This window comes from Cryptomeria japonica, chromosome 9, assembly GCF_030272615.1.
Source record: "Cryptomeria japonica chromosome 9, Sugi_1.0, whole genome shotgun sequence".
In the NCBI taxonomy this organism is placed as follows: Eukaryota; Viridiplantae; Streptophyta; class Pinopsida; order Cupressales; family Cupressaceae; genus Cryptomeria; species Cryptomeria japonica.
In genome coordinates this window covers 654,870,505-654,884,640 of record NC_081413.1, presented here as the reverse complement: position 1 = coordinate 654,884,640, position 14,136 = coordinate 654,870,505, and positions in this window count along the sequence as shown.

Below are 14,136 nucleotides of genomic sequence, written 5' to 3'. Positions count from 1 at the left end.
CCATGCACTTTATTGCCATTACCTATTTTAGGGGACCCCATTCGAAGTCCCTCTTCCACATGTTCAAGCATTGATTCCTTGCCAGAATCCATCACAAATGTTCAAAGTGCATTTCCTTCATCCCAAAACATTGAGCCCTTGTCAGAATCCTCCATGCATATCCAAAGTCCAACCCCATGTCAAGAGGATAATTTTGAGCATGAAGAAACACGTCTTGAAATAGATCAAGATCAAGATCTTGAAACCTTATCATCCCATCCAATTATTGACCAAGATCCTATTTCCCCAGACACTCACAATGATTCACTTATTCCTATCAATTCTATCCAAGAACACAATGTCCTTTCAAATCCCATTGACATTCCACTTCCTAAGAAAGATCAAGATATCCCTTCCATCCTTTCTAATGATCCCATTAAAAGTCAAGAGCAAAGCACCTTTAAAGAGGATTCCAATGATCTTCCTCCTTGTCAAGATCAAATTATTCCTTTAAATCCTCCACAAGATCCTTTTGTTCCTCCATCTCCTTGTCTTAATGCTCCATATACACTCCAAGATCACATTTCTTTTGATGATCCCATCATTTCTCCCATTCCATCTCCTGAAGAGCCTGTCATTGAACCATGTCCACTACACAATCCTAGTCCCCCTCATGATCCTAATCCCCCTCATGATTCTAACGTGTCAGTGCAAGATGTTCATGAACCCTCGATGTGCATAATGGGTTCTTCCACTTTCATGCAATCTGATCCACTTCAAGATCTCATTATTTCTCTCATATCATATCCACCTCATAATGGACTCACATCTTCTTCCCAAAGAAAAGAGTATCCTACAAGTCAAGATATTCATAAAGGCAAAGGAGTAGATCTTCATAAGCAAGAATCCCTCCATATCAAAGAAGATCTTAAGGCTCATGTCCACACAATTCACTCTCAAGATGTTGGTATCCCTCCATCAAAATCCAAACATACATCTTCCCCATCATCCCTTACTTCCATCTTAGGTCCTTATATTCCTTCATCCTCTATGCAAGGTCAGCAAAGGCACACATCCTTGAGTAAATTTCATCAATCCAAAAGAAGTCCATTTCATTCATATTCATCCATGCATTCATTTCCTCCTCCAAGCAATTTGGATGCCAAGTATAAAAGTCATAAGTCTAGCAATCGACATGTATTCAAGGATCAACATGTCCAATATAATCGATATGTCAAAACAAAGAACAATATGATCCAAAAAGAAAAGGAAAAATCCAAAAGGTCACAAAGGCCCATTGCTCAAAAACAAAAGTTAAAATCTATATGGGTTCCTAAATCCCTTGTGCAAGCAATGCACTCCAAGGAACCACAAAAGCATGAAAAATCAAAAAACATGTGGATCCATAAGTGGCTCTTTGAAGAACAAAAGCCTAAAGAAAAATCCAACTTGGCATCCAAAATTGCTATTCCTCCATCCAAACCTCTCAAATTTGTTCCTCCATCACCTTCTTCATCCGTTTTGGGCCCTTGTGTCCCAAAATCTATAGCCTTTCCTTCCTCAAAATCTCAATATCCAAAATACATTTTTCCTCCATCAGTCCATCACCCCTCAAGGTGTGTGCCAATGTCAGTCTTGCCAACATTTCTATCCACTCAAGCACAGTTCTTCCAATACCCTATCCATTATCCAATGCATATTTTCCATCCTTCAATCCCTTTGGTCCAATCCTTTGCATAAATCCTTGCCTTAGTTTCATCTCTTTTTCCATGTCCTTATCCTACCAATTTCTTTGAGCATACTTTTAAAGGTCATGGTCCATTTTTTTCAAGGCTATTATCCAAAAAATAAAAGACACTTGAGTCCTTCTTCCATCCCCTATCATGTGTCCATCTTCTATTGAAAAAGTCAAAATACAAAAAAAAAGTGAAAAAAAAAAGAACAAAGTAAAGCAAAAATAATTCATCCACTGGTGAAAACCTGGCAAACAGGCGCCTTGGGCAAGTACTGTGATGAAAACCTGGCAAACAGGCGTCATGCGTAATCTATGAATTTCTTGCATACCACACTTGGGGGCATGTTTCCTCCTTCATATCCTATTGCCCTTCATTATCCTATCATACCATGTCATACTCCTTCATGTCCTGTTACCCTTCATATCCTATTGTCCCTCATGTCTAGTTTCCCTTTCCACCTTTGATCTTGACAAGGTTGAGGATCTTCATGAGCATCATGCATCTTGTTTGTAGCTTTTAGTCTATCATAGCTTTTGGTCCTTATCCATTTGCCTATTATAACCTTTCATCCATATTCCCTGTCTTATGGCAACGTTCTGCCACTATCCCTTAGCCAATCCCGACCTTCAGTCCATGTCCCTTATCCATTCTTGGTCTTGCTTATCCTATCCATATCTTATCACTATTCATACACTCTTTTTCATTCCTTGATCTTGATCTGACATAAGGATGCAAAATTTAAACATGGTTTCAAACACCTCTTGATATGTCCCTCATGCCATGTCACTACTTTACATAGTCATATCCAGTCTCTTGTCCCATCACGCAATAGCCCTTGAAAATTGCATCCATATTGTCTCCATGATAAAAGGCCTTTGTCTTCCCTCTATCCACCAACATTTCAAAAAGCCTATTTATTCACCTATCATATTCCTTTCCTTGCTAGACACTGGGGGCAAAATCATAAAAATTGAAAAATGTCTTGAAAAAATCATAAAAAATTGAAAAATGTCTTGAAAAAATCATAAAAATTGAAAAATGTCCTGAAAAAATCATTAAAAAAATGGAAAACGTCCTGAAATAATCCAAAAAAAAATTGAAAAATGTCTTGAAATAATCCAAAAAAATAAAAAAAATGTCCTAAAAAAAATTACAAAAAAAATCAAAAAATGTCCTGAAATAATCCAAAAAAATCAAAAAATGTCCTGAAAAAATCCCTAAAAATCAAATAATGTCCTGAAAAAATCCCTAAAAATAAAAAACTGTCCTAAAATAAATCCCTAAAATGTCAAATAAAGTCCTGAAAAAATGAACACAAAAAAATTGTAAAAACTCATAAAGCAAAACAAAAAAAATATATCCTCTTGGTGCATAAGACAGATCACTGAGCATACCTCCAATGACATGCAATCACACATTGTGCTTAACTGAGATCACGCATTAACAGATAACCTTTTTCAATCAAACCAGACATTCAAATTGATCCCAATTGTCTTATCAATCGAACATCAACATCAATATCATTTGACCTTGTCACCATTATCATGAGTCTTATACAGGGTGTGGTATACTCGAAACCAGATTGTGTCCTATCTTAGACGAGGTACCACATGTCCTGAAACCAGACAACATGATTGTCCTATCAACACTTTCAACTTTTGACAATGAAGATCAAGATGTTTGTTTGAATTGTTGGAATTAGTGAGTCTTATCATTTATTGATTTATCTTCAATCATGTTCCTATGTCGCTCGATGATGTCACTAAGTGATTTAGAGTGACTGGGATGGTTCATGGTCCTTTTTTGTGGTGTTTGTTGTTTGTGGAATGTTTGTTAAAAACTAGGGCAACTATATCATTGGGTTTCTATGATAAGTACGTTTTCTTTGTGAACGCTGCACATACCTTGACCCTTGATGTATGCACCCTAGGATGCTTCACTCATTCCTTGTGTGTGATGTGTCTGTCTTTAGCAAAAAGGGTTGTGTTTCAGCTCTAGCCTTCAATGCCATGATGCTATGCATCCATTTTGCTACATTAAATAAAGGTTCTCACCTACAAAGTGCATTAGTGAAAGCAAGTTTTTCTTCGTCTCTAACTGTCCTTTGTCTCATTTCTTCTTACTAACATTTCTTCCGTCAGTTCGAGCAATCAGTTCAGTCTAATTCTCCGATCTACACAAACAAATGCACATATGCTGCATCCTGCATTCATTGGTTAGTACATTTGCATTATATCAAACATCACATCAAGCATTTTATCTATTTCATATTATAAATGCATCAAAAACACATTAAAAAATATATCCATACATGTTCCACAATGGTAAATCAACAGTTCATAAGTCATCCATACATGGAAAGCTTCTATAAGTCATAACACATTGCATCCCATCATATCGATGCATATCATCTCATATATTAAAATAATATCGGAGTACAAAATTGGACTATCTGTCCTCAATATGGCCCGCAGGCTGACTACATAATGTCAACTGTTTGTCATAAGGAGCACATGCCTTTATCACTAGGTGCTCCCTCTATCCTCCTCATCCCTGCCATATCTCAAGGATGATGTCCCTCCTACCTCAGGTCCTAGCTGTGGTGGTCTCATAGGTCCACTCACCCCCATGCTGCTCACTGACCTTCAAGAACGTGGCCTGCTCTCTGTCCTCGATCGTGCCCAATATGATGATGCTCTCTACTCTAGTGGAACTGCACTCTCATAAAGTGTCCTCCAATGGCGTATCTCCTCTCCGGTCTCTACCAACATCTGTGCCATCTCACATGCACTGGCATCCCTAATCGACCCAATATACTCAGTGACTCTCTATTCTTCTCGCTGTGCCTGGGCTATTGCTGTATCTCAAGCCACTGTAAGTCTGGCTATCTCTGCTCTAAACTAATCATGCTCTGTCCTTAAGATGGCTTTCTGTCTTTCTAATGTCACAATGTGATCATGCTGACTCGCTATGGTAGCCCTGCACATCTCCATCTCCTCTATCCTAGCTGTCTCTGGCTCTATGGGTATATCCTACAATGACTCCTGATCGGTTGAATCTGGCTCATAATCTTCATCCTCATCCTCTCCGTCCTCATCATCCCTCTCTCTGTCCTCATCCTCATCCCTATCCTCATCATTTCCCTCCTCCTCTCCAGCGAGTGGGAAGTCCTCCTGTCTCCTGGGTACCGGAATATCAGGATCTATCAACGGCACTGGCCGTCATTGTGCAAACCATCGCTCATACTCCTCTGTCATCCCAACGTCCACCACATCTAATCTCCAATCCCACTATCTCCGTTGTAGCTATGTGAAGTCAGCATAGGCTATGTGTGGCTGAATCATCCTCCCCCACTGACTCATCTCTCTGTGAGATCGGGCAAAGTGTGCAGTCCTTCTAGGTACATCCTGCCTCTCTCCAAACTGTCGTGTGACTCTCTCTAGCAGGTACATTTAAATCACTCTCTGGCGATTCACTAGTTGCCCAATCAGGTATCTCTCCTGTCTGCAATACGGTAGCTCATCACTATCATCTGACCATCCAGGGCAATCAAGATATGGCCTCCATGTGAACTCTCTCAATTTATCTAGCTCATGTCGCCAATACAATATGTATCCGAAAGGACCCTGTCTTAATGCTCCCCCATAGCTATACACATATGGTCAGTGTGGTAGTACCTATCTCTCTATGATTGATTGACATATAGCTATGTGCTCAAATGCCCATACCTGTAACAGTGTGACTCCACAGCTCAAAGTCTGCACTCCCTGGTATGCTATCTGATGCAACTGAAAAATATAGCATAGCAAGCACACATGGTCCCCATGTGTACACCATCCCCTCTGTCACCATCCACTCTAGCAGTCTTCCCCATCTAATAGGGAATCCATGTCCTCATTTGTCTCCTGCTATTAGGCATGCTATAACCATGGCTATCACCACATATCGTTGATCATACTTTGATGCCATGGTCTCCCAGCCAATCTCCCTCTTTATGATATCCAAATCATCTGCATCGCACTTAAATAATCTCCACAAAGCATCTCTCCCTATCACTGGGTCATACTCTATCATCTCCCCATGAATCAGAATGCGGAGGATACACAATACATCCTCTAGTGTCATAGTCATCTACCCAGTCGCCAGATGGAATGAGGAGGTCTCTGAATGCCATCGCTCTGCCAATGCGGTGAGTAGTCTTGTGTTTGCCCTAATCTTGAGCATGAATGTGATATAGTATATTCCAAGTCCTGCTAGTGTATCTTTTTCCATGCTCCTGAGTCTATGTCGTAACATGAAGCAGTCAGGTCGGTTCTTCCGTGTGATCAATGGATACTGTCGACTCTGCATCACAATTGGGGCACATTTTGTCAGTTTTAGGGTTTGCTCCTATGAGCTACATTTCCTTGTTTCATGTCCAAATCAGGGTGTTTCTAATCTATTTTGACCTCTCCTACCCTTATCCCCCTTTCAGATCATTCGCATGCTATTTTTGACCAAATTTGAGTTCCCAGTACACAACTACACTTGTGTGTTGTGTCCTGCACCTATGTTGCATCAACTTGCGCCTGTGTACCCTACACACGCATAGGATACCCTACACAAGTGCAGGATACACTCACATAGGCACAGAAGTCACTTTCTGCATTCCCTGTGGGCCCCGTAATGTCCCACAAGCAAGTCAAATTCATGAAATTGATAATATGGGTTTTTCAGATATATACCGCTGCTCCTGCATTGTCTGGTCGTCTATACGTGCATACACGTTCTGCGAGGTAATCTGCCATTGGAATGTTTGCCATCTCTCTACAAGTGTCCTTTTCCAGAGCAACAAATTCTCCTCTTTGGCTAGTGCAAATGAGCTCTTTTCACTCTCTTTGTCTCATTTATAGATCTTTTTTAGTGCATAGATGGACATGCTCCCTCTCCATCTTATGCTAGTCGCGGTCTTTTGCACCTTCAATTGCTTTTCCTTCGTGCATCTGGTCTCTGATTGTCAGTTTGTTTTCTCCTAGCATGTTCTATCATTATTATCGATCAATTGGCCTCTTTTCTGGATGTTTCCAACCAATTCCTCGAGGGGGCATGCATATGTCATTGTCATTGTCTGGGGAATTTTCATTATTGTTCTTTGAAACAACGCTTAATATCGCATTGTCTCAAAGAGGGGCAAAATGTAGACATCTAAAACTGGTCAACGCTTGCGGAGTTGTATTTTAACATTGGCGCATTGCCTTATTTTAGGTTTTTGCGTCTCATTAACATTTCTTCTATGTTGCGTACTTGGTCTTTATCATTTGCAAGCATCGAGTCCTCCTTCTGCATTCTTCATTTGTCTTGCTTTCAAATTTGGTCTTGTCGATAACAATCTTTAGTCATGATTTTGATCGATCTTATCCTGTTGTATCAATGTGCGTGTTAATTTGTCATCATTTTGGACATCGTCAATCCTAATTAGGGTTTTGTCCTCTTTTCAATCTTGTCATCTTGTGATCGATTCGTCATCGATCCTTGTCCTCTGATCAAATTGTCATCAATCTTGTCATCTTGCGATCGATATGTCATCGATCATTGACATTTTCAATCTTGTCATTTTGCGATCGATTTGTCATCGATTGTTGTCATTTTCAATCTTGTGATCGATTTGTTATCGATCGTCATCCTTCTCAATCATGTCAATTTGGATCAATTTGTCATTTTTCCTCGTCAATTGGCACATTTATCAATCAAATCGTTTGTCAGCATTGGTCCTTTGTTAATCAAAATCATGATCGAATCGACATCAAATCGATCTTACATCAAGACCTAATTGTCATCATTGCATTTCTATTATATCTTCTAGGGTTTAATGATTTATTCATTTAACCTTGTTTGTCATTTTCTCTCCAATTTCTCTCTAGGATTAATAATTTATTTATTTATCCTAAGTCTTCTTGTCACAATTAAATATTTATTTAATTGGCTAATTAATTCCTCCTCTTTTTGTAAATTAATTAATGAATGAAAAATTATTAATTAATTTACCTAATTTGCATCAATTTCCTAATTTCCAAGTCATTATTTCTAACCTAATTTTCTAATTTCTCCTAAATTCCTAAATGTCTATTTCTATTTCAAAATCTTGTCATAAATTCTTGCATAGAAATTTGTCATAAATTGTCATAAATTGTCATAAATCCTTGCATGGCAATTTGTCATACACTTGTCATAATTTTGCTATTCTTGATTTGAATTTCCATTCAAATCACTTTCATGCTAATCTGATCTTTTCTCCAATTTGTCTATAAATTGGATAAAATTCTTCAATCAAAAGGCCGAATCAATCACGCTTCTAGTACCCTTATGTTATCATCTCGTCAATCTTGCTTTCACATTATACTTATGCACTTGAAGGTGAGATCCACAAAACAAAGATATTTGAAGGAGAAAGAAGGACAATGGAGATTTCTGGAGGAGACATTCACATTTGCATTGGTTTGCATTTGAATTTGAATGTTTTATTTCCCTTTCTCTATTGAATGATTTAGGATTGTTATCATTGCAATTGAGTTTTTGTGATTGAGCTAGACCAATATGCTATTTGCTTTGATGATTTTCCAGATTCCTAGCTACACAACCAATTGAGTGTCAATTGCCAACATCCTTATTGCTGAATATTTTGTTCTTTCATTCTTTCCACACACCCCAAGCAACATGGAAAAAAGTGAAAGACCACAATCTCCAGATAGTGGGGTTTAAGGATGGAGAATATCCTTGTGCAAACAGGTCTACAAGAGAATCGGGAAGGACCCATGATAAATGCCATAGGGAAAGAACTCTGCTCCAAATGGAGGCCACAAATGAGCAATGGATAAAAAGATTATTAATATAGGTAAATTTATTAATCTTTGAAATTTTACTAAATGCATTTAATAAAATATGATAGGATATTGTGAAGATTTTGATGTTGAAGTTATTATTTGGCTTACATAATGTACTCTTGTAACTTAAATTTCATATTGATAAAAGTTTTTTTTATATTTAGTATATATATATTATTATTTAATAAAATCTATATGGGAATTATAGTTAAAATGCGCTTAGAATAGTAGCTATGGTGCATAATAAAATTGAATTAATGAAGTTGTAAGAAAAATATATTTTATTGAATATTTTTAACAACAAAAAAAATTCAAATTACAATTAGTTAGATTTTTTGAAGTTGATTTTGAAAAATGAGTCTCAATCTAATGCCTAGGAGAAAAAAATTGGGTTTATGACTTAAAATTGTGGATTATGTGTTGGATCATCTTTTGGATGGATAGAGCTTTGACTTTCATAATAAATGAGATTTTATAAAGAGTCATGATTTTCTCTAAAAAAAAGTCATAGAAAACAATTCAAATCTTATAATACATTGAACGCTCAATTAAAAAGTTGTCATAGTTGTTCTTTATTATTCTAAAGTCTACAAATGTAATGATCTTATGAAAATAAGTGGTTTGACTCCATATAATATAATCCCAAAAATTCAAATTCAATGTTACCCTAGTATATTTTGGGAAATCATAAATCCATCTTCATGAATAGATTGCTTAAATTAACGATGCATTTTTTATTACAATAGTTTTTGTAGAGGGGAAAAATTGAACTTCCGACCTCTCCACTCAAGCTATAGTGTGGATTATGGACAACAACACGATGCGCTAGTGTCCTGTACATACAGGTTTGCACAGAAGGGCACAATATAATAGATATGTGTTTTAGATTAATTTAAATCCGGTAAATGTTTATAAAATAAGGTTAAATAATTATATAAATGGAATGAAAGCCACAAAGTAGAGGAAGAAGATAATCTCACAACTAGTCCACGATATGAAGCCTCCAGCCAAATGAATCTTCCCTAGTGCAACCTGTACACAAGCTAGAAAGGAAAAATGTTTGGGGTTGATTAGGGACTTGCCTCAATCAAATCCTTGTTTTGGTGTTTCCACCTCCACATATAGCCAAATAGATTAATAGAATAAAAGATAAATGAAAGAAAATATAAATGATAAATGATAGAAGAGGGATGTCATTAATCCCAAGATGCTCAAAGATAAGATAAATAGATAGATATTACCAAGGAGGCTTGATGAAGCCAAAAGAGAGTTGCAAAAGAATACTGTGAGAGCTTGAGAGTGCTGTAGCAAATTAGAGACTACTCTAGCAAAAGAGAGAGTCAAAGAATGTTGTGAGAGCTCAAAGAATAAGAGAGATTGTGTTCAAGATCTAGAGAGTTTGAAAGAAGAGAGAAGAGGAAGGGAAAAGAGGGTTGGGGAGCCATTTGAAAGGTTTAGAATCATTTCCACTGACATACGCAAGTGACAAGTGAAAAGGCTTGCTTAGAACCGACATTTGAATGTTAAAATATCACAGAATGAATGCATAGTGCATGGATATCCATGTGTTGTGCTAGTGTCTAGGCAAATCACACTCAGAAATGACAAGTGGCAAGAGAAACACTAGGTTAATATGAAACAAAAGTTGAAGGATAGTTGCTAAAAGGGTGTCTTGAGCATCCTGAGAGGGAAAAGGTTGATGCAAGAGCTGAAGTGAGCCTACTTAGGCACTAGGGGAATGGATACCAAAGTGGTTTCAAAAGATGTAGGTCAAATTACCAAGGGGTATGCAATTTTTGACACTACAGTTTTATCACTTTTGAAAAAAATAATTCTATATTAGATTTTTAAATCTTTTTATTCATTTTTTTATATATTAAAAAATTCATTACAAATTATAATTATATGCTTGAAATCTTAGTAAAATTATTGTTGTCAAATCTTAAATTCAAATGAAAGGAGTCAACTATTATTCAATCTTATGCTTCAATAACATCAAATTGTAAGAACAATATAAAGTTATTATATAACATATTAAAAAATACCTCTAGATTCATCATGGAGGAGCTTGAGGAAATCAACAGGATTTCCATCCAAAAGAATAAGGATGTGGTGCTCTCGCTTAACTGAGAGCTTTTTATGTTTGGCTTGTGTGTATGTGTTTCTTTTGTCTTTATTTCTGTTCAGGGTTGCTCCCTTGTTTTGATATTGTTTCTTGCCGATTGATTGTTGGCCGGTTATTGTAAAACTTTAAGTTTTGGATCCTTGTAAAACCCTTTTATCCTTATCAAAAACATATTAAAAAATACAAAATATTTTTTTCATTCCTTATTCACATAACTTCAATGCAAACAAAAATGTTCTCTTGAAAACATTCATGTTATCTCTAAAAGACTTCAAAACCCTTATTCACATAATTTCAATGCTACTTTAAAAAGTTTGTTTCGTTGAAAACATTCATGTTATGTGACTTCATTACTACTTTAGAAAACAAAGCAAAAATGTTCTGTTGAAAAGATTCATGTTATTCCCAGCAGGCTTCCAACTGCAGAGTTTTCTTTTGAGAATTCGAAATAGTGTTCTTACCCATGGTTTATGTACTATTCTTTTATGAAGGTTTTTCAGTACTATATATTGTTATAACCATAATTAATAACTGCTAATAATATTGTAGAGCAGAGGAGAGCCAAATGAACAAAGTTTTTATATCATTTATTATTTGAAACACCTTTCCTTAGTCATAGATTTCAAACAAGAAGCAAATGCTTAGATCGCTTAACAACAATTAATTAAAATGAGAAGAGTTAAACTACAATTAATTAAAATGAGAAGAGTTAAACTGTCCGTTATTGTCTACTATCTAATATCAACATTCAGTATTTTTTTACAACACAAACATCTATTTAACAACCTTACCAATTAAATGCATTTCAATCTCTACACAATATAATTCAAATAAGAAAGTTCCCAATACGTTGAGAGAAAAACTAAGAAATTTCTTTACATAATTCACGCTCATAATATATAAATAGTTGTCTTCACATTCATTGCATATAATTTGTACTTTCAGATGGCAGGCAAAAGGGTTGTGATGGGCTCTTCATTGTATGCTTGTATTCTTATTCCTCTCATCTTTCTTTCACCAGCTGCAGTGCTGAGTGAGATATATTCATACCATTTTATCTGATCATATTATTTTACATTTAGTAAAATTTTCTTAGAATCATTTTTTTTTTTTGAAATATTTCTTCTGTGAATTGAAATGCAGGCTCTTCGGTCGCTTTGCTGGATTGCAACCCTAATCTCGTAAATAATTGTAGTCAATGCCTTCCATCTGAGCTAAAGTGCTGTGAGCAATTCCCTAATAACTATGCCTGCTGTGCTACCACCTGCCCAGATAATTACTAGTATTTTTATCTGGTTTTATTTGGAGAATAAAAGATCGGGGACATGATGTAGGGACTTTTATTTCTCAATAGATACTTTGTACTGCTTACTATAATTTTTTTATTTTTTTAAAAATTAGAAACATTAATATAATCATATATAGGTTTATCATAAACAAGTTGATTAATTTTGAGATTTGAGTACTGTGAAGTTTAATTTAATTACAAAATTTTCTAATTGATATAAGAAAATTAAAATATTTAAATTCAATTTGATTTAAATAAATTGATTTTAAAAAATCTAGAATCTTTGTCAATATAATGGATAAGAATATTTTTCTTTTCATTAAATTTGTTTAAATGAAAAAGTTTTGTCATTTCATTTGAATTTACTCTTCTTAATTTGAGCTAATTATCTTATTGACTTTTATTCCATTATGATTAGATGTCTTTACAGGGTTACAAGGCAATACAATATCCATATTAAATATTCTCTTATGAGGTTATTTTAAAGACTTACTCTTTTTAATTTGAGCTAATTATCTTATTGACTTTAGATGGCTTAACAAGGTTACTAGGCCATACAATATTAATATTAACTATTTTCTTATGGGGTTATTTTAACGGCCTTCTTAAAATAAGATTTATTAGTAGATCAATATTCAATAATATAAATAATAATAATGTGTTATTGTTAAGTGATGTGAAATTACTAAGTTTTTTATTTTTATTTAGAGTTGGTTTTAGAAAATTGAAGTAAATATTAAATTTAAATTCAATGCATTAAAGATTAATTGTTAAATATTGCACTAAATTTAATGTAGATTTAGTATAATTATTAAAATTACTTTATGATTATGATATAGATAAAATTTTCATATTAAATGTCAATTTTAATTAAATTATTTATATTTTACTTTTTACTTTGGTACAGATAAAATTTCTATAATACATTTTGAATTTGTATGAAAATAGTATTATTGATTATTTTAGAATTGTTTTTTTGAATTTATGAATACTATTTTATTTTTTATATTATATAATGTAGTTAATTATAAATGTTGTCTTTCTTAAAATTGTAGGTCAATTGTACAAATTTATTTATCATATTACAATTATCTTTTTTGTTAAAAAAGAACATTAAATCATAATTGTATAAAATATTAAAATTTTAATGAGATCTTACCGTAGCCTTCCTACATATGCTAAATTTATTGTCATTTATATAATAATTGAGCATATTATTAGATAAAATTTTGTGTTTTACTAAAACAAAAATGAGTTGTCATGATCACGTGTGTAAAAATGAATGACATTAGGTATGACAACACAAAGTTATAACACTAAAAATTATGAGAATAGAATAGGATTCTAATTGTTAAGTTGTAAAAATGACTTTATGGTTTTATATGACCATCAATTAAGTTAATTTGATTGAATGTAGTTTTGTTAATTAGAATATAATCCTCCATAAGAAAATTTACCTTATTAGTTAGCACTTGTGTTCTGAAGTGGCAAAAGTAACTTTCAAAATGCTTGGACTAAGTCTACATTAATAGTAAAAAAAAAGTTATATAACTTTAGTATGAATAATAAATGATAAGTTTTTTGTTATAATAGAAAGCGCAACTATTTGACATAAGCTATGAACATGGTAAAAGAAGGACATTCTCTTATTTATCTCAACCTTGAACCTAAAAAGGAAAGCCCTAATTTGGATTCTTCATAATAATGTTTTTTCAAATGTGAATAAGTTTCTCTTGTAGAATAGTGAATTCTAGGAAGCATATAATCTATGTTTTCTGTTATAGGCAATGTCCTTGTAATTATAGTGTGGGGTTGTCTTAGATTTTGGTAATGAATTACTTTGGATAATAAATGATTTTTAGTAGTTACTTGGATATAGTCAAATATATTAGATTGCATTAATGTTATGTGTTCTTCTAGCTTATAAGTGATATCTATATTGAATTGTTAGGAGAAGCAAGAAAGTGAAAATTTATCTTTTATTTGAATAATAAGAATTAGAGGTAATTAATGTTACTAATAAGAGGGTAGATTATCATTTTCTTTCAAAAAAATAATAATTTATTTTAGCATAGATTAATTAATTTAAAAAATATTTACCTTTAGCATAGATTAATTAATTTCATAGGGTTAATATTTATTAGAATT